Consider the following 27027-nt stretch of genomic DNA (forward strand, 5'->3'; position numbering starts at 1 on the left):
GCCGCACTGCGATAAAGTGTGTCGCCAGTGTACATTTCAGTTTCACCTACCCAATCAATTCTCCACACCCCTTTGACCCTAAGTAGTTGAGTGGAGAGCTTTGAAGGTGAGGGGGGGAACTAACTCAAAGGTGTTATCTTGTGAATAATGAATCGAAAAGGATCCAAAGTCGGAGGCGCATTGACATTCTACCTCAGAATATAGCAGTGAAGAGTCTGAAGACAGATGTGAAAACATTTGCCTACGCTTGCGAAATTTGCAATTTTTGCAAGATTATTTGAAAATTGAACTTTTCAAAAATCTTCTTAAGTTAAAGAAATGAGGGAGAGAGAGGGAGAGAGAGGGAGAGGGGGAGGGAGGGGTGGGAGAGAGAGGGGGAGGGAGGGTGGGAGAGAGAGGGAGAGGGGGAGGGATGGGTGGGAGAGAGAGGGAGAGGGGGAGGGAGGGGTGGGAGAGAGAGGGAGAGGGGGAGGGAGGGGTGGGAGGGAGAGGGGGAGGGAGGGGTGGGAGGGAGAGGGGGAGGGAGGAGGTTGGAGGGGGAGAGAGAAGAGAGGGAGAGAGAAGAGAGGGAGGGAGAGGGGGGAGAGAGAAAGAGTGGGAGGGGAGAGAGAAGAAGAGGGAGGGGGAGAGAGAAGAAGAGGGAGGGGGAGAGAGAAAAAGAGAGAGGGAGGGGGAGAGAGAAGAAGAGAGAGAGGGGAGTGAGAGAGAAGACGAGAGAGGGGAGTGAAGAAGAGAGAGATGGGGGAAGAGGGAGAGGGATGGGGGGAGAGGGATGGGGAAGGGGCAGAGAGATGGGGGAAGGGGGAGAGAGATGGGGAAGGGGGAGAAGAGGAGAACTCCCCAAACACATCTTAAACAACAATCAATCAGAGAGCTACATGTGAACACATCCCAGATACCTGAAAATCTGGTAATTTACATAGGGTAAACATAGGCAGGATAGTGAGGGAAAAGCCAGGGTGATGGTTGAGAGAATATGGAAGAAGTGCGGAGAGAGACGGTGATAGTTGAATGTGGGGAAGGGGGATGCTAAAAAGGTTTCCAAGTGTACCAGTGGTATTAGTGTTAGAGGAGGGAGTTCACAGAAAGATGCCCAGTTATATTGTCTCTCTGTGTCTGTGTCTGTGTCTCTCCCTCTCTCCCTCTCTCTCTCTCTCTCTCTCTCTCTCTCTCTCTCTCTCTCTCTCTCACTCTCTCATAGAAAATATTGGAACAAGGAATCTTTTAGGAGCACTTAGTGGAGAAGTATCTGGAAGGTCTTCGCGGAAGAATTATTCAAGTTGTTATAGTAACAATCTTTTTGGGAATTGATGCCACGTTTTTGTATAAAGCAACATTGTATTGTATGTCTTTATTTAAATAGCGCCATTAATGAAACCTACAGTAGCGCTTCATGGCAGTAATACATGTGACAACAATAATACAAATAGCAGGTCATGGAATAAGGTGGGTCTTAAAGGTGGATAGAGAGGGTGCTAGTCGGGGGTTGAGGGGAAGGACGTTCCAGATGTGCGGGGGGAATGTCATCGCTTGCAATTGTCCTCTGTTTGGGAGTGGTTGACGAAGCTCCGATAATGGGGATCGGTGCTCAATCGGTTTGAAAGGCGCTTGAATCATAAAATCAACTCTGGTTTGGCTCCACATGGTATTTCTCAAGAAAAGCTATTCCACAGTCAGGCCAAAACTCTGTCTGAGAAATAGTGGCGGATATGAGGTTTAGAAGAAGTCTATTCCCGGGCATAAAGAGGTCCGTTTTCTGCGTGGTTTCCAGCGCTTAAAACACTGGCTGTAACATCAACACGTCCAAGTGTTAGCAGAGTAGTCATTTTCACTGAGCATATAGACGGATTAGCATCGAGTTATTGAAGGGAAACCAAAGCGTACGTTTTCGTGGAGTGTAAGGGAGTGTAAGGCATAGGATAAAAGTACAAGGGGGGGGGTTGGTAGTTTGTTCTTGTGGTTTTAAGCCTCCTGTTCCCGATCACACCTCATAATCCATTCTGTTTAAGCAAAGTAAAACCTGTGTGTTGCACGCTAATCAGCTGAGCTTAGGGGAAGGCGACGTCTACTCTCAGACATGTACCGTGCGAAGTTATGTGTAATGTTACGTTGATCTGAAAGGGCATTCAAGCGTGGTACATTGGGAGCATGTGGTCAAGGGCAGAAGTGAGTACTACAGCTCAACCCCGTTATAGCGCGAGCCGCTACAGCGCGAATTCGCTTATATCGCGTTGCGAGCGTGGCTCCCAATTTTCGTATGTATGACTACTGTACAACACGGTTATTGGCGCCTTAAATACTTTATTGTGCAACGCACACAATGGTACATTATTTCTAACGTGATCTGCTTATAGCGCGGTGTGATTCTTTGGACCTCAAGCACAGCGTTATAAGGGGGTTGAGCTGTATATGCGTGTAATATGGATCAGGAACATTTCAGTGATAATTATGTCAATTGGTCGAAATCTTCCTACAAAACTGAAATGCGTTCAAGTTACATTTTTTGAAGGCATTGAACCCAACTATTTTGCAATTTGCAAGTTTGGCCCCCGAACCTAGAGATGGGCGGGACGTGTCTGAATTCCGCCAACGGCGGGCGGCGATCTGCCCTCAACAGGGGGGCCGAGTTGGCCGCGGCGAGTTGGCCGCGGCCAGCTGTCCCATTCTGAATGTACAATTACCCACCTACAGATGTAGATGGCGTTAGTGCTCCCGCTGGCAAGGGGCAGCAAGTCACGCACAACGTTACCAGTGGGAGCAGACACAGCTGCCTTTCCAATAGCTGCAGGTGGGCAAGGGGCTGCACCCATTGCTTATCTCACCCATTTGGCGCCCGCCAGCGAGTACGGTCACACCTGTACGTCTTCCAAAGACTAATTCGTGTAGGTGGGTAGATAGACCATTTTGACTAAGCAATGATGTGCCAGAAGACATCTTATGGACTGTTTACTTGAATTTAATTATTTATAAGATGTGTTACCAGGAAGTAATACATTGAGAGTTACCTCTCGTTTTCAGGTATGTCCTGGGCATAGGAGTTAAAATGACAAATACACGGTTACATAAGTGAGCCGGGTTATCTACTATATATTTGTGAAAGTGTTCTATGTGTCCGGGTCTGTATGTGTCTCCCTGTGTCCCTCCCCGTGTCCCTAGCGGCAATCTCATTGGACCTTGGGCCAGGCCAATGAGATTGGTCCCTTGGCCCGCCCGCGCACACCTCTAATTGGCACACCACACACACACACACACCTCTCACCCCCCCCCCCCTCAAACAGAGCACGCGGCTCTCCCCTCACCCGGCGCTCTCCCTCACCTCCCCCCCCCCCCCCCCCCCCCAGACACAGAGCACGCGGCTCTCCCCTCACCCGGCGCTCTCCCTCACCCCCCCCCCCACACACACAGACACACAGAGCACGCGGCTCTCCCCACACACAGGCCGCTCCCCGTCCCCGAGGGCGCACCTCCGGCTTTCTCCGGCTCTCCCCGCGAGAGTCCCAGCACCTCCTCACCAGAGCGTCTCAGCCTCTCCGCGGAGGAGCCCGAGGAGGAGGGCGGCCGTGTGCAAGGTGAGTACACGCAGGGGAATGGCTTATTTAACGCTTCCCTGACTCCCCCTGCCCTTTGCCCCCCTACCCTCCCTCCACCTGCCCTTTGCCCCCCCCTACCCTCCCTCCCCCTGGCCTTTGCCCCCCCTGCCCTCCCAATGCCCTTTGCCCCCCCTGCCCTCCCTCCCAATGCCCTTTGCCCCCCCTCCCAATGCCCTTTGCCCCCCCTGCCCTCCCTCCCAATGCCCTTTGCACCCCCCCGCCCCTCCCTTTGCCCCCCGCCCCTCCCTGCCCTTTGCCCCCCCTGACCCTACCTGCCCTTTGCCCCCCCCGCCACTTGCCCCCCGCCCCTCCCTGCCCTTTGCCCCCCCCCACCCTGCCCTTTGCCCCCCCCACCCCTCCCTGCCCTTTGCCCCCCCTCCCGCCCCTCCCTGCCCTTTGCCCGCCCCTCCCTGCCCTTTGCCCACCCCCGCCCCTCCTGCCCTTTGCCCCCCTGCCCCTCCCTGCCCTTTGCCCCCCCCCCCCACCCTTCCACTCCATGCCCCCTGCCCTTCCACGCCCGGGCAACGCCGGGTATATCAGCTAGTACATTATATACAAGACATTGCTTGCACAGTTACAGATAATACAGCTCAACCCCGTTATAGCGCGATCCGTTACAACGCGAATCCGCTTATAACGCGATGCACGCGTGGCTCCCAATTTATCGTATCTACGAATACTTTACCACACGGTTATTGGCGTCTTAAATACTTTGTTGTACAACGCATACAGCTGCACATTATTTCTAACGCCATCCGCTTATAACGCGGTGTGATTCTTTGGACCCCAAGCACCGCGTTACAAGGGGGGTTGAGGTGTATATGTTATAGGCGTATGTAACAGTTACAGACCAGATTAAAATGTGAGGCAGCCTTAGATTTGAGAGAACTTAAGCTGGTGGCGGCTGCGAGAGTCTCCGGTAGGTTGTTTGCAGTTTTGGGGCGCACGGTGAATGGGCAGCAGTGTCTTCAAGCTCCGCAAAGGGTCTTATACATCACTGCTCAGTAGATATTGGCACAAAGTCCCTTAGTAAGACCAACACACTAGGAATTTAAGACACTTGGAAAAAAAAATAATAATATACCATGCAGACATTGGTTTTATTGTGACGACACAAACGCCGGCGTTTCCACTTTCCAAGAAGCTTCCCAATTGCCAGGAAATGAAGTCCCCGTCTACGAACACACGTAGTATAAAAATAAAAAAAATATGTGTACCGGGGGTGAGGCTGAATACGTGTTAACCCTTTCGGTTCCCCCCCCGCTTGAGCAAAGCCGCCGTCTCCGTAATACACTCGGCTTGGGCGCACTTTGGTAGCCGGTCCATCTGAAAGCCATTAGCCTGAATCCTAAATGAGTAGGTTAGCCGCACTTTGAAATCCTTTGTGGGCACGGGGGGGTGGGGGGGGGGGGGGGGGGAGTTTTCGGGATAATCAAAATCATGCTCAATAAATTCTCCGGGACGTTTAACGGCAAGAAGGATTTCTGTGAATTGGCCTCCTGCGTGTGTCAGAACTACTCTGCGGTCTCCGTGGCACTCAATGCATAGAGCAGAGGCTCTCAAGACCCCCCAAACAGGTCACGTGGGCAGGATATACCTGCTTCAGCACAGGTGGCTCAATCAGTCCCTGCTTCAGCGCAGGTGGCTCAATCAGTCCCAGCTTCAGCACAGGTGGCTCAATCAGTCCCAGCTTCAGCACAGGTGGCTCAAGCAGTCCCTGCTTCAGCACAGGTAGCTCAGTCAGTCCCAGCTTCAGCACAGGTGGCTCAAGCAGTCCCAGCTTCAGCACAGGTGGCTCAAGCCGTCCCTGCTTCAGCACAGGTGGCTGAATCAGTCCCAGCTTCAGCACAGGTGAGTCAATAAGTCCCTGCTTCAGCACAGGTGGCTAAATCAGTCCCAGCTTCAGCAGAGGTGGCTCAGTCAGTCCCAGCTTCAGCACAGGTGGCTGAATCAGTCCCTGCTTCAGCACAGGTGACTCAATCAGTCCCTGCTTCAGCACAGGTGGCTAAATCAGTCCCAGCTTCAGCAGAGGTTGCTCAGTCAGTTCCTGCTTCAGCACAGGTGGCTCAAGCAGTCCCAGCTTCAGCACAGGAGGCTCAATCAGTCCCTGCTTCAGCACAGGTGGCTCAATCAGTCCCAGCTTCACCACAGACGGCTCAATCAGTCCCAGCTTCACCACAGACGGCTCAATCAGCCCCTGCTTCAGCACAGGTGACTCAATAAGTCCCTGCTTCAGCACAGGTGGCTAAATCAGTCCCAGCTTCAGCAGAGGTGGCTCAGTCAGTCCCAGCTTCAGCACACGTGGCTGAATCAGTCCCTGCTTCAGCACAGGTGACTCAATCAGTCCCTGCTTCAGCACAGGTGGCTAAATCAGTCCCAGCTTCAGCAGAGGTGGCTCAGTCAGTTCCTGCTTCAGCACAGGTGGCTCAAGCAGTCCCAGCTTCAGCACAGGAGACTCAATCAGTCCCTGCTTCAGCACAGGTGGCTCAAGCAGTCCCTGCTTCAGCACAGGTGGCTAAATCAGTCCCAGCTTCAGCACAGGCGGCTCAATCAGCCCCTGATTCAGCACAGGTGGCTCAATCAGTCCCTACTTAAGCACAATTTGCACAAGCAGTCCCTGCTTCAGCACAAGTGGTTCAATCAGTGGCTGGGTAGCCTCAAAACCTGACCTGTTGGGAGAGGGGGGGTCTTGAGGAATGGAGTTGATAAACCCCTGACATAAAGCAATGTGTCAATATACAAGTCCCATAAACAATTCCTGTGTCTATTCATTTTAATGTTTCTGCAGCAGTCACGTCCTTCACCTATTCCCTTTTCTACGCGTGATTAACCATTTCAGTGCTGGAGGAGCTACAACTGCGCGGTGCAGCTCAACCCCCTTATAACGCTGTGCTCGGGAAAATATACGCAGGCTTTTATTGTGCCAAAGTGCAATAAAAATACATTTTAAAAAAACACCGCCTTTTCCTCAGCCAAGGTGCAGCAAAAAAAAAAAAAAAGGTTCTGAAGAACCGCCACCGGATCGCTGAATCCACGGATTGGATTCTCCGAATCCATCCGCGGGCGTGCGGAAATCCGCAGCGCTTATAGGTAATAATTATTTTTTTTTAAAAATTAAAAGATTTTTAATTATTAAATTATTACTAAATTATTTTAATAATTCAACTATTCATGATAACATTAACGGAAACCGCAAGTCGCCCTTTTTTGAGATTGACCCGCGGAAACGACGGAGCTGATTCGATCCGCCGCAAATCCCCCCTCAATCCGTCCCCCGAAAAAATTCTCCCGTCTCTTGTAGCGGCGTCACCAGTGGTGAAATACAGATGTAGCAGACGTTATTCCCCCCCCCCCTCCCCCACCTTATTGCGTCAATGCTGGCGAGTTTATCAGTGGCGCTATAGAAAATAATGGTTAAGGAGATAACGCGCTGATTATATAACGCGTTTTTGACTGTCAATTCATGTTAACACAGAACACGCAGAAGTGACATTTTAACTTCAATGGTAGCATGAATCCAAGGAAACCAATGATGTTGATACTTTGAACACACAATCTCAGCAATCTCTCTCAAGTGGCTGCAGGCTTATAACGCTTCGGCCGAAGGGTTTAACTAAATGACCCTTACTCACGAGACTAATAACATTGAAGTATTTCACTGTGTATTTTGTCACATTTGGATGTAGCGTTGGGTATTTTTGTCTCATGTTGATGTAGCTCAACCCCCCCATTATAACGCTGTGCTTGGGGGTCCAAAAAATCACACCGCGTTATAAGCGGATGGCGTTAGAAATAATGCACCAGTGTACGCGTTGTACAACAAAGTGTTTAAGACACCAACAACCGTGTTTGTAAAGTATACATAATTACGATAAATTGGGAGCCACGCGCACAGCACGCTATAAGCGGATCCGCGCTGTAACGGATCGCGCTATAACGAGGGTTGAGCTGTACTTTTTGTTTTCAACATTTTTTGGGTCTTGCTAGGCGAGACTGCCCCTTAAAACCGACTCATCTCCTGTTGACATTCCCTTGGTCTGAGAAATCATTTGCTATGGGAGTAAGTAGAAAAAAAAAGCCATCTATATATTTCAGATTACCACCAGGAAGTTGGGCTGATGATAAACAGTGTGAGTTGAATATGAACAGCACTAAATATTCTGCAAAGAATTCCAAATATGAGATAGGCCCGTTAAGAAAGTCTTCTTGCTGGAAGTTAAACGAAACCTAGACATTACCTACCAGAGTTATTCTAGCAATTACAGTGTTTCCTACCCAGACATCCTGCGCATAAGACAAAGTAGGAAATATACACACAGGAATAAGCTTTACTGGATATATTTTGGAAATGGCGTATATCAATAAAGTAATTCATATAGGCAGACATCTGGCCTTGCTCTACCATTTATGGATAAACTACCAGCATACTCTGTCATTAGCCCGTAATAAGATAAACAGTGAGGTTCGCCATTTGCCCCTAATAGGGATTTTTTTCGAGGTATAGGCAATTTGGAAAACCAAGTACTGACATTTTGCAGGAAGTATTTCCCGTCGAAACCCGGTGGCGTTGTGGACAAATTGCAATAGGATATGTTTTTGCTGGTTAACGCGCACCTATTTCTAAAAATGTGTCTGTTCCTTCAGTTTGACTTAATAGAACTCTGGGGACCAAGGTCATTTTCAAGGGCAAAGTGATTCAGAATGTCAACAGGCTGCACATTTGCACTGTATGAATATTTTTTTTTTACTTTGCGTTTCTAACGAGGTGTCACTTAACAATCATGTTTATTTAAAAATTATTACAATTATGTTTTTTTTTTCGTTTTGTTTTTTAAACGCCTTAGTTAATGAGAAAGGGGAAAAAAATAAAATGTTAAATAACAATAATAATATCGATCCCTTATTGATTCACATGTAATTGTCCGTTCGAAGGACAAAAGGATCGCCAGACAAGCGGGTTGGCTCAATAAATAAGCTTTCAAAAAGTAAAGAAAAAAGTCTAAATAATAAAGAATATAAATACATTAAAAAAAAAAAAAATATATATATATATACACAGCTCAACCCCGTTATAGCGCGATCCGTTACAACGCGGATCCGCTTATAACGCGATGCACGCGTGGCTCCCAATTTTTGTATTTATGAATACTTTACAACACGGTTATTGGTACCTTAAATACTTTATTGTACAACGCATACAATGGTACATTATTTCTAACGCGATCCGCTTATAGCGCGGTGTGATTCTTTGGATCCCCAAGCGCAGCGTTCGTCTCTTCAACTGAAAGGAAAGAAATAAACCCTTAAGAACACTTATCAAGAGGCAAGATTATGTCACTAGTATTTTAATTAAGTAATTGAGTATTAATCCCCACAGAAGAGGGCATTAGTGACCAGTAATTGGTGCTATTCTGAAGAGATTATTACTATTATAGGCTAAACGTTTTTCATAAATAATGTAGACACACACACACACACACACACACACACACACACACACACACACACACACACACACACACACACACACACACACACACACACTACAGCCCCCCAATACACACTACAGCCCCCCAACACACAGACCCCCAACACACAGACCCCCCACAGACACACACACAAACACACACTACAGCCCCCCACAGACACACACTACAGCACCCCCAATACACACTACAGCCCCCAACACACACTACAGACCCCCCCATGGGGACATACACTTACAAACTACAGCCCCCCACTGACACACACACACACACAAACTCACACAGTACAGCCCCCCCTTCACAGCACTCACACACACACACACACACACAAACTCACACATACAACCCCCCCTTCACCACACACACACACACACACACACACACACACACACACACACACACACACACACACACACACACACACACACACACACACACACACACACACACACACACACACACACACACACACACACACACTACAGCCCCCAATACACACTACAGCCCCCCAACACACAGACCCCCCACAGACACACACACAAACACACACTACAGCCCCCCACAGACACACACTGCAGCAACCCCAATACACACTACAGCCCCCAACACACACTACAGACCCCCCCATGGGGACATACACTTACAAACTACAGCCCCCCACTGACACACACACACACAAACTCACACAGTACAGCCCCCCCTTCACAGCACTCACACACACACACACACAAACTCACACATACAACCCCCCCTTCACTACACACACACACACACACACACACACACACACACACACACACACACACACACACACACACACACACACACACACACACACACACACACACTACAGCCCCCCACATGCACACACACTACAGCACCCCCAATACACACTACAGCCCCCAACACACACTACAGACCCCCACAGGGACACACACTCACAAACTACAGCCCCCACTGACACACACACACACACACACACACACAAACTCAAACAGTATAGACCCTCCCCCTTCACAGCACTCACACACACACAGTGATACACACACACACACTGATACACACAGAGCAGACTGACTCAGATACACACACACACACTGATACACACACACTGATACCCACAGAGCAGACTGGTTCAGATACACACACACACACACACACACACACGGATACACACGGAGCAGACTGAATCGGACACACACACACACAGAGCAGACTGACTCAGATACACACACACACACACACACTGATACACACAGAGCAGACTGACTCACATACGCACACACACACACACACACACACACACACACACACACACACACACACACACACACACACACACACACACACACACACACACACACACACACACACACACACACACACTGATACACACGGAGCAGACTGAATCGGACACACACATACACACATTGATACACACAGAGCAGACTGACTCAGACACACACAGACACACAGACACACTGATACACACAGAGCAGACTGGCTCAGATACACACACACACACACACACACTGATACACACAGAGCAGACTGAATCAGACACACACATACACACAGAGCAGACTGACTCAGATACACACACACACACACACACACACACACACACACACACACACACACACACACACACACACACACACACACACTGATACACACAGAGCAGACTGACTCACACACACACACACACACACACACACACACACACACACACACACACACACACACACACACACACACACACACACACACACGTTCGGTGTATGTGTGTGTATCAGTGTATGTGTGTGTATCAGTGTCTGTGTGTGTATCAGTGCATGTGTGTGTATCAGTGTGTGTATATCAGTGTATTCTGTATGTGCAATAAATAGCTGTATTTTTGTTACCCCTCTGGAAATGAAGCGGTTAAACGCCCCCCCCCCCCCCCTGTCCCTTTTGGTGCAGTGTATAAGGTGATAAAGTGGTGTGGGAGCTCGCATGCTGAAGGATAACGGGGGAGGGCCGCATTCCCCAGCAGTGAGAAGGTGGTGGTCCTTCTCCAGCAGACAAACCCTACAGCTGCCCGTGTCACTCACTGTCTCTGCGGGGAGCTGTGTTTGTGCTCTATATCTTCCTGACAGGTAGCTCCCCTGCAACCAGCAACAATAACACTGGCTTCCTCCAGGAACCACCATTTGTTAGTAAGGAGCGGGACTTGTCCCTCTGAAGACCATTCAAGTCAACATCAAGAATGTTCCTCTCTCTCTCCTCTTGCCATCCCTGTTGTCCTGTGGCCAAAGGCCCAGATTCACTAAAGGGTGCTGAGCTTTAGCACGTCTCGGATCCCGCTCGGTGCCGGCTGGATGGCGATGCCATTGGTGGGACTGCGCCTGATCCCGCGCTCTTCTCCCCGGCCCAACTTGAGTTATCCCAGTTTAAATGGTGCGGTGGTTAAATTGACCACCACCACATTTAAACTGTGATGACCAGAGTATATATATATATCTCAAATGGAAATATTACTGTGTGCTCACTTGCATGTCTTAGACAGGTCTGCAACCCCGCCTTTCACCATTATCACACAGCATACAGTGCTTCCACTGCAGCAAGGGATTCTGGGAAATGACATGCAGCCCTGCCTTTCACCATTATCCCCCAGCATACAGTGCTTCCACTGCAGCAAGGGATTCTGGGAAATGACATGCAGCCCTGCCTTTCACCATTATCCCCCAGCATACAGTGCTTCCACTGCAGCAAGGGATTCTGGGAAATGACATGCAGCCCTGCCTTTCACCATTATCACACAGCATACAGTGCTTCCACTGCAGCAAGGGATTCTGGGAAATGACATGCAGCCCTGCCTTTCACCATTATCCCCCAGCATACAGTGCTTCCACTGCAGCAAGGGATTCTGGGAAATGACATACAGCCCTGCCTTTCACCATTATCACACAGCATACAGTGCTTCCACTGCAGCAAGGGATTCTGGGAAATGACATGCAGCCCTGCCTTTCACCATTATCACACAGCATACAGTGCTTCCACTGCAGCAAGGGATTCTGGGAAATGACATGCAGCCCCGCCTTTCACCATTATCACCCAGCACACAGCGCTTCCACTGCAGCAAGGGATTCTGGGAAATGACAAGCTAATGAGCACACAGTGCCACTTTTTGCTTCAAAACCATTCAACATGGTTCCCCTATAGGCTTAAGCTTGCTGCATGGTCACAGCTTTGAGCACAGCCAGGGTGAAGATGCACAGCCAGCAAACCCACCCACAGACAGACGGTTTCAACCTTAATGGGTCTCCTCAGTGTGGGTTTGGTTATGCTGGCTATGCAAAAAAGAAGCAAGGGACAGGGTTTATCATTAGCTTGTCATTACCCAGAATCCCTTGCTGCAGTGGAAGCACTGTACGCTGGGTGATAATGGTGAAAGGCAGGGGCTGCATGTCATTTCCCAGAATCCCTTGCTGCAGTGGAAGTGCTGTGTGCTGGGTGATAATGGTGAAAGGCGGGGGCTGCATGTCATTTCCCAGAATCCCTTGCTGCAGTGGAAGTGCTGTATGCTGGGTGATAATGGTGAAAGGCTGAGCTGCATGTCATTTCCCAGAATCCCTTGCTACAGTGGGAGCGCTGTGTGCTGGGTGATAATGGTGAAAGGCGGGGGCTGCATGTCATTTCCCAGAATCCCTTGCTGCAGTGGGAGCGCTGTGTGCTGGGTGATAATGGTGAAAGGCAGGGGCTGCATGTCATTTCCCAGAATCCCTTGCTGCAGTGGGAGCGCTGTATGCTGGGTGATAATGGTGAAAGGCGGAGGTTGCATGTCATTTCCCAGAATCCCTTGCTGCAGTGGGAGCACTGTATGCTGGGTGATAATGGTGAAAGGCGCAGGGCTGCATGTCATTTCCCAGAATCCCTTGCTGCAGTGGAAGTGCTGTGTGCTGGGTGATAATGGTGAAAGGCGGGGGCTGCATGTCATTTCCCAGAATCCCTTGCTGCAGTGGAAGTGCTGTATGCTGGGTGATAATGGTGAAAGGCGGAGCTGCATGTCATTTCCCAGAATCCCTTGCTGCAGTGGGAGCGCTGTGTGCTGGGTGATAATGGTGAAAGGCGGGGGCTGCATGTCATTTCCCAGAATCCCTTGCTGCAGTGGGAGCGCTGTGTGCTGGGTGATAATGGTGAAAGGCAGGGGCTGCATGTCATTTCCCAGAATCCCTTGCTGCAGTGGGAGCGCTGTATGCTGGGTGATAATGGTGAAAGGCGGAGGTTGCATGTCATTTCCCAGAATCCCTTGCTGCAGTGGGAGCACTGTATGCTGGGTGATAATGGTGAAAGGCGCAGGGCTGCATGTCATTTCCCAGAATCCCTTGCTGCAGTGGAAGTGCTGTGTGCTGGGTGATAATGGTGAAAGGCGGGGGCTGCATGTCATTTCCCAGAATCCCTTGCTGCAGTGGAAGTGCTGTATGCTGGGTGATAATGGTGAAAGGCGGAGCTGCATGTCATTTCCCAGAATCCCTTGCTGCAGTGGGAGCGCTGTGTGCTGGGTGATAATGGTGAAAGGCGGGGGCTGCATGTCATTTCCCAGAATCCCTTGCTGCAGTGGAAGTGCTGTGTGCTGGGTGATAATGGGGAAAGGCGGGGGCTGCATGTCATTTCCCAGAATCCCTTGCTGCAGTGGAAGCGCTGTGTGCTGGGTGATAATGGTGAAAGGCGGTGTTGCAGACCTGTCTAAGACATGCAAATGAGCACACAGTAATATTTCCACTTGCTATATGCTTTACTGTGGAGGATTATCCTCTGTGTGGGAGAGAAGCCATATGTATTATATGTTTTTTTTGTTTGATGTTTGTTCGTTTATTAATTGATTATTGGGTATTTGTGTCCTTATATTAAATATTGTAATATTTTATTAACCCGTGGTGCGCTGGTGTGTGCATTGTCCCTTTTGGTTTTTTTGCCTTAAATACGATACTCTGTTTTGTTGAATCTGGGAGACCTACACACCAAGCCCCTTAAATCTCTCTGGAGATAAATCACTGCTTTCCAGCCGGTATTTAACGGATCGTGTAACACAGGAAGTTTTAACTAAGAACCCTTCCATCTCGCACTGCGCTCTTCCACCACACCGACACTGGACGCGGTCCCTGGATGAAACGCATCCTCTCTCCCCTCTCACGCGGGCAGGTGGTTTCCACATTACATCTGCAGTAAAGAGAGTCGGTCTCGGGACTGAACCTCCTTCCGTGGCTTGACTGTCCAGAGGGTAAATGAACCACTGCATTAACGTATCCTGTACTATTCTTGAATGGGTTTTTGTACAAGTGTTGTATCAATGCCAAGATACATATTTTTTTGAGAAAGAGACAGAAACGACGCCGCTTTTAAAGCAGCCGTCCAAGTTGTCGGTTTAAAAAAAGAAATAAATTATAATTTTACCATTTAATATGCGCATCAATGCAGCCCACACAATGATCAGCAATTAGCTAAGTCGCCGATCGATCCGTTCTCCTGTGATCGATCGGCGAAGATTCGGCTCGGGGGGGTGGGGGGTTCACTAAATGGCTGTCAGTGCAGCAGAAGAGGACCAAAGATGCACAGTTCTGTGGGGAATATCCTGTGACCAGGTAGCCACTAGATACAATTGGTGCACTGCTAGAGCGAGGGAGGGGCTCAAAGGTGTGTGCCAGGGCCTGTTTACGAAGAGGAAGGGGATGTGACTTTGTAAATGGTTGCTACAGAAGCAAAAAAAATGCTTGTTAGATGATAACACATTAAACATGTCATTCAGAGTTGGTTTTAAAAAAACGCAACAAGTATTTTCTCAAAGTACAGAACCGATTTATTTAAAAAAACACACATTTAGGATATTGCTTGGTCTGCAGCTTTAAGGTGCAAAGCTCTAGCAGAAGAGAAATCAACCTATTGCAAAGAATTTAACCATCTAATTTTCTGTCCATAAACAAATTAAAGGGTACAATTAGCATTAATGTGGTTGCTTTCACTTATAGGTGACATATTTGGACTGACCCCTTAACCATGTCACTGCCATTAGTACACTTTGCCCCTAGGAGGGACTGATCCCTTAACCATGTCACTGCCATTAGTACACTTTGCCCCTAGGAGGGACTGACCCCTTAACCATGTCACTGCCAATAGTACACTTTGCCACTAGGAGAGACTGACCCCTTAAACATGTCACTGCCATTAGTACACTTTGCCCCTAGGAGGGACTGGCCCCTTAACCATTTCACGGCATTAGTACACTTTGCCCCTGGGAGGGACTGACCCCTTAACCATGTCACTGCCATTAGTACACTTTGCCCCTGGGAGGGACTGACCCCTTAAACATGTCACTGCCATTAGTACACTTTGCTCCTAAGAGGAACTGACCCCTTAACCATGTCACTGCCATTAGTACACTCTGCCCCTAGGAGGGACTGACCCCTTAACCATGTCACTGCCATTAGTACACTTTGCCCCTAGGAGGGACTGAACCCTTAACCATGTCACTGCCATTAGTACACATTGCCCCTAGGAGGGACTGACCCCTTAACCATGTCACTGCCATTAGTACACTTTGCCCCTAGGAAGGATTCCTCTATTAAAGTAATGCCAACAAATGTAGATATGGTTTTAGGAAGGGAGCATATAGGTTGAACATCTACATTAAACAGATCCAAGAAAACCAATCCATCTTGTAATAAATGACAACACTCGCTTCCTTCGCAGGTCCCGGTCAATGAAAATGTTCATGATATTATCTTTGGAAGTGACCACTATGACTCATAAGTAACGTAGTAGTCAACAAAGCCAAGGTGTTTCGGTTCGGAGATATGAATCCTCGCCTCCCCCTTAGAACCGAGTACCATTTAAATACTGCCATGTGTGTTTGCTTCCCCGGGAAATATAACTATTTATAATCCAAACATGAGTTGTTATGACAGATCTCCTATTGCTTCATCGTTTTCTGCTCTTGGACAATGCTCCAACCTTGAGGTTTTATGGGTTTTTCCAAGACCTGTTTTTCTTCTGAGTAGATGACAAATTGACAGGCTACCCTCCCCCCTCCCCCCCCCAAAAAAATGATAGATGGAGAGAGTTTGCAGGAACGCTGGCTTTGGGGGGCGACTTCATGTGTGGGATCTTGAATGGAAGCCATGTATATCAAGGAACATCAAAGTTGGACATCTGTGTAATATCATGTAGGCTTCTCTACTGTTCGAGAACAATAGAGACACCCCCGAAAATTAAGGACGAGGTTCCTGGCATGGAATTACTAGACATGTACCTGCCAAACCTCATTATCCCGCACCAAAGGTATTTATCAACACGGCTTTAATTTAGGAGATCTGGCTAAACCTTGGAGGGATGTGGATTTTTAATTTCGTTAACACATGTCTGGAGTGGTTGGATGGGATACATTTCCCAAGTCTTATTATTCCACTGTAGCTTAAATATTTATCAAAAGTTATTTTATATTTGTGACATTGCGCCTGGGTTATTTTCTTCTGACTGTATGGTAAAGGGCTTTATTTACTACTGGTACCCACATTTTAATGCTCCTAGGGGAACGTATTGGCTCTTGTTGTACTTAAAATATGGAGAGCAAGGGGCTCTCATGCGGTCCTCTTCGGTGATGTCATTTGGGATACAGGAAGTTCCAAGTATGGTAGCCCCAACTGTAATTTCGCAGAACTTTCGGGTGTTCCTAGAATGTCCATAGCCACGGATGACATCACAGGAGGTGAAAGCCGTACAGGCGGAGAGAGACGCAGAACATGGCAGCCAAGGGTGGAACGAGGGCGGGGCAAGCGAGACAGAAGCCCCGGGTGCTGCCTGGGAGGGGTCACAGAATGGGGCACGGGGATCCAGCTACCGAAGACAGGCCCGCGGTCCGATTCCAAATAGTCAGGCCATGCCGGTAGTCGACCTAACCGCCACCCGGGCCCCTCTCTCCTCTGGCTCCACAGGTAGGGCCCGGGGAGGGGTTGGTGGAGGAAGAAGGGGTGGGTGAGAGAGGGTGAGAGTGAAATAAATGGGGGGTGGGATAGTCAGAAAGTGGAGGGGTGTAAGAGATAATGGGGAGAAAGAGGAAGGGGGCATGTTCAAAAGCCCCGCTCGTCTTCTCGACCGAGTCTCGTTTTGGGGTGTCTCCGGCAAAAACCTTGTAAACACAACAACTAGCTCCCCATCTCCATCTAAAAGCATGGAAGACAGCGGGCCGACCAATCAGAGCGCGGTCCCATGTTCCTCATACATGAGTACACACCCCTCCCTACTCCTACAGTGGCCGAAGCACTTCGCCGATCCCACATTTAGATAACAGACCCGGATTCCCTTTTTGTCCTGGCTGGTTAAGTGAATTACCACTCCCCCCAGCAGACAAAGGAGACATAGAAATATGGCATCACATTACACATGGGCAGTGGTTGACAAATCACCCAAAAATCTACTCGCCGAACTAAAAAATCTACTCGCCACCTAGTCCTGCCCCCAATCCCACCCTGCTTGGTGTTGGCCATGAGGAGGTCGCCACGGGGTCAAATCCAGTCGCCACGGGCCTGTATTTTAATGGATTTGTCGAACACTGCACATGGGTAGTAAACGTTACAGAACACATTGAAATAGTCACCGATATTTGATTTTTTTTCCGGCGACGGTCTCCCCTTGTGGCCAATCAGAGCGCTTCTCCGTCCCCTCTGCCCTCCCCCTTTCTGACGTCGCTGTAGCCAGCGACGCCGCCTAAACTTAAATTACAACTACTGCGACGGCGATGGGTGACGTCATCGACCGCGTCGCCGGCAGTATAAGCGCGGCCGTAGTTCTCTGAGTAAGATGTTGGAGATTGGCGATCGTAACTAACGTTTACCAATGTCGGGATTGTTTAAAGTCTTCCAATTTACTCTAGGGCCATTTTAAGTAGGTGGCGCTCTGCCAACAACACATATTCTGGCGCCGATAAATCCGCGGGCAGAAAACAGACTAAAGGGCCGGTTCTGTATATTTATTTTTATTGGACAATAATGGTGTCTGTTTTCACTTCTTTTTTTTATTCCCTGCTCACTGATTATTATTTTTTAACTGTGTATTTTATTCCGGAAAAATGAGTTCAAAACATAAATTATTATGGCTGTGAAAGCAGCAGTTCGAATTGCCGTTTTTTTAATTTAATTTGTATTTTTTCCCCCTTTAATACGTGCAGCAGTACAATCCACACCATAATAATAAGTAATTAGCCAAGTGGCAGATCGATCCGTTCTCCTGTGATCGATCGGCGAAGATTCGGCTTGGTGGGTTCACTAAATGGCCGCCAGTGCAGCAGAAGAGTACCCAAGATGCAAAGTTCTGTGGGGGAGATCATGTGACGAGGCAGTCACTAGATACAATCGGTGCACTGCTAGAGCGAGGGAGGGGCTCAAAAAGGGGTTGTGAGGAAAGGGGATGTGAATGGTTGCTATAGAAACAAAAAATGCTTGTTACAGTACATTGAAAATGTAATTCAGAGATGTTTAAAAAAAAGTATTTTCTCATAGTACAGAACTGATTTATTAAACAAAACACACATTTAGGATATTGCTCGGACTGCAGCTTTAAGCCTCTCTCACCCGCTGACCTCAAATGACCTTATGTGAGAAGATTACGGTAAGAATTTTTCTCTGAAAAGACTCTTTGGAGTCTGCATGGAAACCAGTTTGGGGCGTCGTAGTGGAGAAAGTACAAATGAACCACAGGAGTTTTCCATGTGAACACTATAGTGCAGGCTTTGGGCCTTTTTTTTAATATAGGTAATCACAGGATGTACAAGGTACATCAACAAAAGCGCCACCCTAGGGCCCCCTCATGAAATACAGCATACGTCATTGGTTTTGCTAAGTTTTTTAAGGGGTTGTGAACGATGAAGCACTGATCGTGTACCCCACCAAAGGTGGAGGGGGGGGGGGGGTTTCATGCCCCCTCCCTATCACATCCAGCCAGACCGGGCGGAAAAGAAACCCCCCAGTCGGTGATCGCTCCGAAGAGAGGTAACGGACCTCGGGAAGTGCCTGAGGGTCAGTGGCCGGGGGGTGGGGGGTAGGGAGGGAGAGGGGGAGACGCCTCCACTCTGGCACGGAAAGGGTTCAAATAAAATAATAATAAAAAAAACTATGATAAAAATAACACAATTATATAAAGCTTGGTCATCTGCCCCAAAAGGCCTTGCAGGAAGCTCCCTTTAAAACAAAAAAGGTCATATTGGGTGGGGGGGTGTGGGGGTGTGTGGAAGGGGGAGGGTGGGGGGTTGGAAGTGCACCAATACACAGGTCTAGAAATCAACTCATTGGAACATTGGTCTATTGGCCCTTCCAGAGGTCACGCAGTTATAGGATCGCCGTCCAGTTGCCGCAGATATGTCATAGGGCTAAAGATGTCAAAACCTGGAGGCTTGTTCCCTAGGGAATGATTAAATCTTCAAAGCACGGTCAGGGTGGAAGCCTGGCATCCTGAGTATGCAGAACCGCAGGCAGCCTGGGTTCTGTATGGTCAAAGTCCCGGCTTCTTGTAATGTAAGAAGCAGTGAAACTTGGGTAAACTTTCCCCCGGATGCCACATGTGTAGTTAATGGCATAACAGCATAAGAAGATATCCACAGGCACTCAGGTGTCTTAAATGTAGTGGCGATGTATTTTAAGTAAGTCAATGTTTTGTTCCTGTCAAGGATAATGTATCTTCTTATGATTCTCTCTCTCTCTCTCTCTCTCTCTCTCTCTCTCTCTCTCTCTCTCTCTCTCTCTCTCTCTCTCTCTCTCTCTCTCTCTCTCTCTCTCTCTCTCTCTCTCTCTCTCTCTCTCTCTCTCTCTCTCTCTCTCTCTCTCTCTCTCTCTCTCTCTCTCTCTCTCTCTCTCTCTCTCTCTCTCTCTCTCTCTCTCTCTCTCTCTCTCTCTCTCTCTCTCTCTCTCTCTCTCTCTCTCTCTCTCTCTCTCTCTCTCTCGTTACAGTTTATGGACATGTTTCTATAAAGAAACAGACAAAGTCTTCAGAACATTGACAGGAGGAGGCGGTTTTGAGAGACTCGGTAATTGTTCGGTTAAAGAAGGAAGAGAGACCAGAATCTTTATTGCAGAATGATTATATAATGGAGAGTGTGAGAGAGAAGGAGAGAGTGAGAGAGAGGGGGGGGGAGGAGAAGGAGAGAGAGAGGCAGAAAGAGAGAGAAGAGAGGGAAAAAGAGAAAAGAAAGGGAGAGAGAGTGAGAGGAAAAGGGAGAGAGAAGAAGGGAGTGAGAGAAAGAGAGAAAGGAAGAGGGAATAGACAATGTAACCCCTATAAAGAACATCTGCTTATAAACATACACATCTACTGTACATCAACTTGGTATCATGACAATTGCACAAGCCTCATCAAGAACATCTGCCTTCAAATGAATACATACACATCCACATGCCAACGTAGCATCAACATTGTGTATCGGAGACGATACTCATCCCTGACTACCACCTTTGTGTTGTTATAAGCCGAGGATCCCTCGGGCCCTGGAGGCACAACGACGCGACTTCCCCCTTAGTGTGAACTTGTTGTTGTGGATGGCCAGCTGAGAAAGAAACCAAGAGGAGGAAGGAAGAAGCTTCCAGCTCCTGCTGCTCCCTCTGCTGAGGGAGAGGATGCCCCCCCCTACATGGTGATGAAAGAGCAGTATGATAGGAGCAAACCCCTGGGAGGAAACTGGAAGAATGATGTACCCAGACCTCCACTGGCTGTTTCCAACATTTCTTACGTGTCCTGTACTGTGGGGAGATTAATTTCCCCCCAGCAGTCTTCCTGCTCGCTTACTATGTATGGTGAGTAACAACGATGACGAAAAACCCTCCAACGTACAGTAATGATAAAGAACGCTTCGATTGTAAGCTCTTTGGTGCGGGGTCTCCATTCGCCGTATGTTTGTCTGTGGCACGGTAAGAGGGGTGAGCCTGTTTTTTCAGCAGCTAGGGCAGTTGGGCGTTGGCCAGGTGTTGGAGGAAGGCAGGACAACCAACCAGCCCGGCTGAGTCTATCAAGAGGTTTGAAAGGCAGGAAAGGGAACTGGTTCTCTGTCTCTCCCTGGTCTGCGTAGATACCATGCATGCGTGTCCTTGACCCCCCCCCCCTGGGGACACCAGGGCGTGCAGGCCATATCCCCGTGCCCTTGATGCGAAGGGACACCAGATATCTATATAGACGTCTTGCCACGTATATGGACTTCCATACGCTGGGGAAGCTGAACTTTGCCCTAGGAAAACCCTATCCTGTATATTGTTCACCTGTTTTTTTCTTTTTTTTTGCTGCACCTTGGCTGAGGAAAAGCCGGCGTTTTTTTTTTTGGTTTATTGCACTTTGGCAAAATAAAAGCCTACCCAATACATATATTTTCCTAAAGCAAGTCTCCTGTCTTCACCACCTGCACTTATCCCCTTTGTCTGTACATTGTTGGTAGAGATGAGCACAATTTTTTGGGGAGAATTTGGATCCAAAGCGGATCGGCCGGTTCTTTCGGACCGCAGATTTTAGCCGATCAATCTCAACAAGGGCGATTTGTGTTTTGCAGATTGTAATATTATTTACGATACGCTCCGCGGATTCTGCAACCCGCGGACGGATTTGTAGAGTCCAATCCGTTGGCGGATTCTTAAGAACCCGCCAACGGGTCGCTGAATCCGCTGATTGGATTCTACAAGTCCGTCCGCGGGTTGTACCCAATGGCGGTTTTTGATGAATCCATGCACATTTTGGGTGTAACATCAGTGAAAATCGGGGGAAATGGGTTTGGGCAGATTTCGCCCATAACTAATTGTTTTATATAAATAAAATTGGAAATACATATATACTTATGAGCACACTCCCTCCTTACTGATTTGTTTTAACTGTGTATCTTGTTGCGAAGAAATTAGCCCCAAAGCCCCTCTCAATCAGCGACACGGTTTCCAGGCAACTAGGGACATGGTTGGATTTCAAAGGACTTTCTCTATAACACCTTCAATGATAGTAGCCTTTGAAGTGCATGGACAACAGCTCTGTTCTGCTTGGTAGGTTGAAGCGGTTGAGCACCAACAACAACAGGAGTTGCTGTGTGAATACTCTACTGCAGGCTTGTGGCCTTCTTAAATTCCAAAAGATCATAAATAAGATCAAATAGAGCTAGGAAAAATATATGCAAAATGAGGTTGTCCATCTGCTTTAAGGGCATCATATTGAGCCCACGTTACAGTCCCTTTGGGTAAGACTGCCCATTTCCCCGATCCTACAAAACAATATCGTAGGAAGTGACAATTGAGGTCGGGCACTACAATTGTGGTCGGGCACTACCGTCCAATAGTTATTCCTCACCCTGCTGTCTCTGCACGTCTCCCACTTACCCCCAGATCCATCCAACTCCGTTACAGGTTAACGCACCAGAACGGGCTTTAAATCCCATTGACTTGAATGGGCGTTAACACCTTGCAGCTCCTCAGCCTCCATTCCGTGTCCCACCCATCACCTTCAACATCTCTCTTGTACTCGGGTTCTTCTCCTCGCTCATATTTTTCAGACACCTCTTTGCCCGGGCCCCGAAAATTGAGGAAAAGAAAATGGGAATCCAATAATAGCAGCATGTTCTTCTATAGCGCTTCTAGTTTTTACGTAGCGCTTTACAGAAAGTCCCTTCCCCGCGGAGCTTACAATCTATGTTTTTGGTGCCTGAGGCACAGGGAGATAAAGTGACTTGCCCGAGGTCACAAGGAGCCGACACCGGGAATTGAACCAGGTTCCACCTGCTTCACACTCAGTGCCAGTCAGTGTCTTTACTCACTGAGCCCCTCCTTCTCCTGCTTCACACTCAGTGCCAGTCAGTGTCTTTACTCACTGAGCCGCTCCTTCACCTGCTTCACACTCACTGCCAGTCAGTGTCTTTACTCACTGAGCCGCTCCTTCTCCTGCTTCACACTCACTGCCAGTCAGTGTCTTTACTCACTGAGCCGCTCCTTCTCCTGCTTCACACTCAGTGCCAGCCAGTGTCTTTACTCACTGAGCCCCTCCTTCTCCTGCTGCACACTCAGTGCCAGTCAGTGTCTTTACTCACTGAGCCGCTCCTTCTCCTGCTGCACACTCAGTGCCAGTCAGTGTCTTTACTCACTGAGCCGCTCCTTCTCCTGCTTCACACTCAGTGCCAGTCAGTGTCTTTACTCACTGAGCCGCTCCTTCTCCTGCTTCACACTCAGTGCCAGTCAGTGTCTTGACTCACTGAGCCGCTCCTTCTCCTGCTGCACACTCAGTGCCAGTCAGTGTCTTTACTCACTGAGCCGCTTCCTCACCTGCTTCCCACTCAGCGCCAGTCAGTGTCTTTACTCACTGAGCCGCTCCTTCTCCTGCATCACACTCAGTGCCAGTGAGTGTCTTTACTCACTGAGCCGCTCCTTCTCCTGCTTCACACTCAGTGCCAGTCAGTGTCTTTACTCACTGAGCCGCTCCTTCTCCTGCTTCACACTCACTGCCAGTCAGTGTCTTTACTTTCTGAGCCGCTCCTTCTCCTGCTTCACACTCAGTGCCAGTCAGTGTCTTTACTCACTGAGCCGCTCCTTCTCCTGTTTCACACTCAGTGCCAGTCAGTGTCTTTACTCACTGAGCCGCTCCTTCTCCTGCATCACACTCAGTGCCAGTCAGTGTCTTTACTCACTGAGCCGCTCCTTCTCCTGCTTCACACTCAGTGCCAGTCAGTGTCTTTACTCACTGAGCCGCTCCTTCTCCTTCCAATACTTCTCTCTGCCAACACTCACTATCACTTAAATATGTAGTGGCCACACTCTTCAATTCCAGGTTAAAGCAGCAATACTACACCCCCCCCTTTTTTCCCCTCTCTCTTATTTGTATATGTAAAGCATGCGACAATGTATCATTCTGCACTCTTACCCAAGCTGACAATCATTTCGTGCTCCTGTTACACATCTGTCAAAATCCTGATTGTGTGCCTAACTAAATGGCCGCTTTCTGACTCTGTGACATGCTGCAGCTGATATGTAACATTACAGTATATTACTACGTGTAACACATGATTGTGTTACAGCTTTCAGAGTAATAGACAGTCTGCTGTTTAGAACACAGCAGCAGCGCTATTTGTGATACTTTGCTGCCAAAGGGCAGAGCTCAAAAAAGGCGTGTGTGAGAGCCTCTTTCAAAAGAGGAAATGTATATGACTTTCTAAATGGTTGCTGTAGCACCAAAGGATGCTACATTAAAACAAGAATGTAAAAAATGGTATTAGGTGTTAAAAAAAAAATGCAGACAGTATTATCTAATACTACAGAACTGATTAATTTAAAAAGGGTGTGATTGATGTCATGGAACAAGAATCACATTCCTGCCCGACCCCCCTTCTGCTTGTCAGCTCCTTAAATTCAGCTGCAGGCATTGGCTCCACATACACACACTGTGCCTGTGTAACATGCAACAATGTTGCATTTTTTGCCTCTGAGCACATAATCAGTGAACTGCTACTGCAGCTTCTCCAGTCCTCCCAGTTAATGGACTTTCCCATGTTCTCCCCTGTCCTTTGCTGACAGTTAGTGCAGTCCCACTCAACCTTTAGTGTGACCCCTGCCCCTCACTTCCTTTTCCACTCTAGATTACAGTGAGTACAGACCTGTCTGCATCCACCCCTGGTAAGGCCTTTCTCTCTTACCATAGTCCAACCTCATAGAAGCATCCCATATAGAGAAGCACTCTCTGCCTACACTACACCCACAAGTTCCTGTGTTTTCTAATCCAGCAATAAAATTAAGAAAGACATAAAGGACTTGTCATGCTTTGGAAGAGGGAGGACATGAGTTGAGCTTACTGGGACTAATCATACATCATTCGTGACCCTGGTTCCAGGATAGTAAGAGAGAGACCGTGTATTAGAGGTCTACGCAGAAGCTATCACTCACAGCCTTCATGCTACAAAAGTGCAGCTCTACACAGCTATACAGCAAACTGCTACAGCTTTCTGCAAAAACAAGCAGCAGTTTAAACAGAACAGTAAAACAAAGACCTGTGTTAGGGAATCACACAGGAGCTACTACTCAAAGACTTTATGCTATACAGAATAGTCTCTGCACCCCAGGACAAGCAGCAGCTTCACTCTGCCAGACAGGGCAGCAAGCTTTATACAGCAAACTGCACACAGCCTTGCAACTAACAGTGCTTCTCTCACAATACCTAATTGCCTTTTTCTCTGTCTGAGTCCACCCGCTGCTCAGCCCCACAGTGAGGAGCCTACGGACACCTGTAAGTACAGCTACCCCAACGCTGCACGCTGCAGGACACCGCTCGGCATCATCTGAGACAGACGCCCATCGCTGACAGGTAAAAGACCGCACGCCACACGCACTGGCAAAGGCCTACACACACCTACAGCATGGCAGAACTCAGAGCCTCACCAGACATCACGCAGGAAAGCGATCTCTCAGACACAGAGACCGCTGCGCATCTGCAACAGGCGCAGGCAGGCGCAAGGCCTAAACGGACAGTCACACTGACACAAAAGGCCCGCGAAAAATATGAGAGCGACATTGAAGCACACCGCGAAAGGTTAGAGAAGGCCTGGGAGGACACTGGTCGTGAAATATGTAACGTTGCAAGCACTAGTGATCAGGAGAAACAAATTAGGCAAGCTATAGCCCAATTGAGGTCAAGTCACAAACGTTACCAAATGCTGTCACAAACATATCTCGCCTACCTAAAAAGAATTAACACAGAGGAAAGCCTCAGCGAACGCGACCAGCAGGAGGCAACTGACCTGGAGCGTGACGGCTTCGTGCAGACCACTATTACTGAGGCCGAAGACCAGAGAAAAGACCTTTTGCTGGAAACTGCATCGCAGCGCTCAAGCATATCCAGACACTCATCAAGGTCAGCAAGATCAGTGCAATCTCACGCGTCTAGCGCAAGCGCGAGCGCTACCAAGGCGCGAGCCACAGCAGAGGCCGCACGTGCCAGGGCCGAATATGGTCGGAGAGAGGCAGCCGTAAGGGCAGAAAGAGCGCGCATAGAAGAGGAGGAGCAGAATGCCGCTGCTGCCAATGCTGCTGCCGCTGCTACCGCCGCCGCTGCAAATGCCGCCGCCGCTGCTACCGCCGCCGCTGCAAATGCCGCCGCCGCTGCTACCGCCGCCGCTGCCAATGCCGCCGCTGCGCGCAGAAAGGCCGAATTGGACGCGGATCTAGAGGCACTTAATCAAGAGAAGGAAGCCGCCGCCGCCATAGCCCAAGCGGAAGTCCTAGAAGCAGCCGCACAACAGGACGGCGGGGAGCTACCGTACAGACGGGTAGCTTCAGAGGATCCAGTCCAACGCACTGAAGACTACGTCAGGAGCCTCTTCAGTGTAAACACCAGCGCACCATCTCGACACGGATGGAGCGACTCCACAGATACCGAAGACTCGCTAGGACCACGAGGAGAAGACGCTGCTCCATCAATGGCACATGCAGCCTGGGATAGCCACAGCCACAAGAGTGATCCACACGCCAGCGCGCACACGGATGCACCACCACAGGCTCGCAATCCAGGTACACCCACGCGGGAGAAAACAGCCCCTCACACTAGCCAGCAGCCATCACGCGTCCACGCCAAGGAAGAGGCGACCGCACAGACCGTCCCAGCAACTACCTCAGAACGGGGCAAACGCGCCGATGTCTCAGGTCTGACAGACATAGCCAAGTACATGATCCGGCGCGACTTGGTGCACGCAGGACTCATCAGCTTCGACGACCGCCCTGAGAACTACCGGACGTGGAAGTTCACGTTCAAAGACGCAATCGACAGCTTGGACTTCTCAGCAAGGGAAGAGCTCAACCTGTTAGTCAAGTTCCTGGGGAACGTATCCAGGGAGCAAGCGCAGAGACTTCGGACGGCAAACGCACATCAACCCCAAGTAGGTCTGGACCTAGTGTGGGAAAGGCTAGAAGAGACCTATGGCAGCCCTG

This window comes from Ascaphus truei, chromosome 23 (assembly GCF_040206685.1).
Source record: "Ascaphus truei isolate aAscTru1 chromosome 23, aAscTru1.hap1, whole genome shotgun sequence".
Taxonomy (NCBI): domain Eukaryota; kingdom Metazoa; phylum Chordata; class Amphibia; order Anura; family Ascaphidae; genus Ascaphus; species Ascaphus truei.